This window comes from Apium graveolens, chromosome 8 (assembly GCF_009905375.1).
Source record: "Apium graveolens cultivar Ventura chromosome 8, ASM990537v1, whole genome shotgun sequence".
NCBI lineage: Eukaryota > Viridiplantae > Streptophyta > Magnoliopsida > Apiales > Apiaceae > Apium > Apium graveolens.
The window spans coordinates 64,987,906-64,993,142 of NC_133654.1; the positions used below are offsets into that span (position 1 = coordinate 64,987,906).

A 5,237-nucleotide genomic window follows, 5' to 3' on the forward strand; every position below is an offset into this window, starting at 1 on the left:
ACATCACTTGAAAATGAGCTAAAGCCTATTGTGGTAGTCAAGCCTAAATCTTCAAATTTCAGATTTACAAGTAAACACCCAATGGAGCTAGATTACTCGCCTCTCAAGCCTGATGAGCAGAAACTCATGTCAATTGCTATCTACAAGACAACCAAAGATTCAACATTGAGAAATAGGATATCAAGAATTTATCGACATGGAAAACTGATCTGTATAATGAGTGGACATCCCAATTTTGCAGAAGCAAAGAAAGAAGAAGACTTGAGACTAAAGTCACAGCCAAAGAAAAAGCAGGCTACTAAGGAAGCTTAAAAGAAAATTTAGAAGTCTGCTACTGAAATTAAAAAGACATTGGCTGATAAAAAGGAAGAGAAGCCTGAGTGGAAAATAGGAAAAAATAAAGATGAGATATGGTAGGTGGGAAAGTAAAGTTTCAGAGGAGAAGATTGAGCCATCTCAATCTGTTGAACCAAGGTACATCATGAGGTAAACTATCATGGTGAACCAATAGTGCCAAAAGAAGAACCCATAGATTGGGAGAGTTTACCAATCCCTAATTTGAACATCCCCTTACCAACCAAGAAAGGAAAATAAAAAAAGAAGAAAAATCCTACCCTACCTCCAACAAAAGCCATATCAAAACCATAGAAGCCTACTGTCAATAAAGATGATAATCTCTACATCTGTGAAATCACTACTAGAAAAATGCCCTTAGACATCGGTTATAAACTGATGTCTTTTTTTTTCAAACCGATGTCTTCGCATGTGTAGAGAAAAGTAGGGGCCTTTAACATCGGTTTTTAGCTGATGTTAAAGATGTACATAGACATCGGTTTTGTTAGCAAACTGATGTATAATAGCCCTTTTTTTAATAACATGTTAACACTAGATTGTGAAAAATGGTAATTAGGAGGTTAAGAAGCAATATAAACATATAACAAGGAAGAACATTAAACTAATAGACATCAGATTCTTAAAAGAAATGATGTCTTATTTTCTATAGTACATCGGTTGCTACATATAACCGATGTTAAATATGGCATATCACATCGATTTCAATTAGGTTAGCGATGTTCAATATGGCATATCACATCGGTTTCGCTTAGGTTAGAGATGTGAAAGTTCCTATTTACATCATTTTTCCTGTCAAAATTGTTGTGTTTTGCTTATTTTTGACATCAGTTGGTTAATAATTAAATGATGTTATATCTATCCAAGATACATCATACTCTTTAATTAAAATAAAAGCTATATCAATAAAAAAACAAACTTAAATAAGAACAAATATATACCAAAAAACTTATATATCAGCATTCAACCAACATATTTCTATAAATACATCTACATCAACATCAAAAACTATCTACTTACAATCACCTTCCTAACCTATCTAGCTCACTAAAGCCGCATTCCCCAAGCAATTCTCCCGGATGGATATGCTGCTGAACCATAAATAGTATCAGCTGAAGCAAAGTTGGCAGCATCACGTATAGCTCCCCCTTGAGCTTGTCTTTATAATAAAAAAAGTACATACATGAAGTGAATGCTGATAGGAGACAAGTATAAGAAAATATTACAAACTATTTACTTCACAAATATCAAACTTATATTTAGAAGCTAAGTCTAGTATTAGTCACTGACCACATACGAATACATGAATAGTTGCTTTAGCTAGTTTCTTGTTTATAGATAATTTCCTAAATGTTAAATCTTAAACACTACCAAACTGCCAACTTAATTGTTTATAGGATACATGAAAAATGATTTAGTAGGAGCATTCTTGCAGATGGATGAAGACAAGCTAATTTACCAAATATAGTTTCTTGGTGTTCATAATAAAAATAAACAAACTTACAACTATCATTTTTACTGCACTTTATGGCCTGTTTGCGATTTTAATAGCAGCTGCAGCACCAGATGATATTCCCACCTGTAAAAGATACTTAACAATCAGATGCAGATAAACTGCGCAGAGCATCATAAGGCAATATAGAAGTCCGAAAGAGATCCATTTCGAGTGAAAAAATGGTTAAACTTACCAGCAATCCTTCTTTTACGACAAGAAGTTTTGCAGTTTCTATTGCTTCATCACTTGACACCTATTAAATGACTGGTGTCCTAATAATACAAATACCTTATATCATTCTAAGAGAATCAAATGGTAGTCCTGCTTAACTACTCCTTGCCAGTGGCAGACTTGAACAGGGGTAAGTACGAAAACTGACACCATAAAATTTTCTTATTTATACGAGTGAAGAGTGCTTCTCAACTAAGAATTCCTTCTAACCCCTGTCACACTCACACTACAGGATCTGGCTATTTGGGAAGTCACTGCATAGCTTATCTTAATTAACATCACTCCTCATCTCCAAACAAACTAAAGTTGATTTATCTTGCAAAATTATATCCTTTGAATTTGATGATTTTCAACTCTAGGCACTTGAAGATCAAGTGATCAACTAGGTAAATATTTAATGCTTTAAAATAAATTCTTGGTTTTAAAAATTTAAGAATTACTAATTTTGCTTGATTTTGTAAAACAAATTATTGGTCTTATATGTCAGTGAAGCTAGAATTGGCCCTTTCAGTTGCAACTGCAACAGTTGAGAACGGAATTTCTGCTATGGAACTTTTTAAAGGTCCTATTTGATATAATTTTTTTTAGTACGTATTCTTCTTTTTCTTTTTGTCACATTTGTTCGAATTCTTTGATAGTTTCAAAAAGAATACAAACGAAAAAGCAATCAAGTTTAAGTACCTGAAAGTATATCTCGAATTCAAATAATGGATTGGTAAAAGGAAAATAAGTATCAACCCAACGCATTTCCACAGCCCCTGGAATACTAAGTGATTCCAAGTTAGTATGGAAATTCAGTCACAATCATATTTCTAATTCTATGCAGTACTCTAGAAATCAAGATAAGGGGAACCAATGAACTCTGGAACAATAAAAGAGCAGTATCAGACTTATTTTGATCATTTAGTATTAGTTTAATATTAAACTCTGACTTCTCTTATGTGGATTGCATTATTTAGGTATTTCTTCAACTCAAAATTGCTTTTTACTATTTAAAGTAACTGTCATGCCCAATCCACTTAGTACACTATCAATTAGATCCTTTATCCATAGAATAAAACAACTATTCCAACATCTAATTTAGCATAAAAATTGTCTATTATGTGCAGTTTATTATCATTTTCCCGTTGTAACTTCTGGTAATTTGGCATGATTAACATTGTCAAATACTTTGTGACCTTAATTTTTATACTTTTAAACCAGGAAGGAGCGGATAGTTATAGGATTATGCAGTTAACGAATAGAAATATGAAATATTTATATTATACAAGATCTGCCATCCAATTCTTACTGGGCTTTCCTCCTGATAGTATAGCACTCTCAACAGGTTCAACACTATTGAGCTGATATTATAAGAGAAAAAAAGAGAATTTAAAGGGGAATGCAACTTTTCAGTCTCTAACAAATGTCGAATAGTACACACAGTGGAGGTTAAATCACATATAATCTGGCATTAATATGTTGTAGCTATTAGCTAACCTTGATAATAGGGTTTTGCTCTGTAAGGAACTTTTCGGAACCAGTTAATATTAAAACCAAGTTTACCAGATGAATGTGCAAATTTGTCACGGACGGTTTATCCCCTTCCATCCTCATTCACTGCTCCTTCATACTGTAATTAAATGGGTCAAATAAGTAAAAGAAAATGTATTTTTAGAGTTGGCACTCGCAAATGGTGAAAAGAAGATAACAAGTGTTAGATCAAAACACACACAGAACTTAACAATGGAAGTTAAGAAGACACGACACACAAGCAGTCATAGGCATCTCTAATGAACCCAACATTATCAATATATTTAACCTAAAACCAAAAGAAAGAGAAACTCTTTACATTTACATACCCTGCTCTGCAAGGCCGTCATCCACATCCTTTGCAATCTATAATTGAGAAATTAACAACCATTAAGTACAATCGTACAAGTGATATGAAATAGAATCTTCTCTTTTTTTTAATCTATAGGCATTTACTTCACACCTTGTTAAAATGCTCATAATGTTTATTGCCAAGACCAAATACTCCATACTGGAGATTGTTAAGCCATTCCCCCTTCTCTTTTCCTTGTTTGGAAATATTCTAAAATAACTACAAATCCAATGTAACATGGACAAGTAGAAAATTCATATAACAGGATACGGGAAATTACTTCCGAAAACCACTTGTAGAATCTAGCTGTGTTGTCCGTGGGTTCACCATCACCATATCTACACCCACAATAAAACAATGAATTTAGAAGAAGCTACTATACTCGAGCAAAACTGCAGAAACAATTAACACAGAAGGCAATATATAATGATCAAAATAAACTAATCGAGATCATATATACAACTCACGTAGCTAAGAAGAAAAAAGAAATGGTTTCTTTTTTGAATTTAGTCTTGTACTCGCCATCTTTAGCCGCATAATCATCCTGTAAAATCAATCACTCATTTAGTCAATCATCAAATATAGCAGTAACAATAACAAGGCCACCAGTACAGCTTATATAGATCTGTAAACCTAACTTCTTTCAAGATTAACAATAAATACACCAACTTTTAATCGAGTAGATTAGAAGTTAATCTTACCTAATCAAGCAAACCCAACTTATTTCAACACTATCAAAACTCCAGAGACCTGTAAACAAAACTCTCTTAAAATAAAAATATAAAATTTGAAAATAAATTCGAAATAAACTTAATTTTCTCACACAAATCGAGTAGACCCAACTTCTTTCAAGAATATTTAGCACCAATCGAGCTCGAGTTAGGAATTAATCGAGTTTAATTAAAGGTTTGTACAAATAGGGGTGTAGTTAGGTTTATAGAGAGTGATTGAGAAGAGAGACAATGAGAGATCAGAGAGAAGAGAGACTGAGAGAAGATAAAATGAGAGAATGAGAGACGAGAGAGTGAGAGAGAAGAGAGAAGAGAGAAGGAGAGAGAGAGAGAGAAGAGAGAATGAGAGAGAGAGGGGGGAAAAGTTTTGGTTAAGGGGGGAAACTGTGTATAAATTTTTGGTTAGGGGGGGAATTTTTTGGTGTATTAACGGGGGAAAGAAAGAAGCGGGCCTTTTTTACTTTTTTTAAAAACGATTATAGACATCGGTTGGTTAAGATACCGATGTCTTACAACATCTTTAACATCGGTTTTGAAGTGACCGATGTTAAAACTGCTTTTAACA

General features: G+C 33.3%; 1 long non-coding RNA gene across 9 annotated transcripts; it reads right to left on the reverse strand.

The window, feature by feature from the left end:
* Positions 1 to 1,297: 1,297 nt before the first annotated feature.
* Positions 1,298 to 4,971, reverse strand: LOC141677015 (uncharacterized). 9 transcript variants are annotated; one of them, XR_012557297.1, is made up of 8 exons: positions 4,765 to 4,971; positions 4,643 to 4,691; positions 4,409 to 4,485; positions 4,053 to 4,279; positions 3,919 to 3,955; positions 2,759 to 3,689; positions 1,856 to 1,930; positions 1,298 to 1,546 (listed from the first exon to the last, which is right to left on the reverse strand). It is a non-coding gene; the product is annotated as an uncharacterized LOC141677015 (long non-coding RNA). The 9 variants fall into 9 exon arrangements; XR_012557291.1 differs by having other exon boundaries at positions 1,298 to 3,689; positions 4,053 to 4,135; positions 4,222 to 4,279; XR_012557295.1 differs by having other exon boundaries at positions 1,298 to 2,835; positions 3,557 to 3,689.
* Between the last annotated feature and the right edge of the window lie 266 nt (positions 4,972 to 5,237).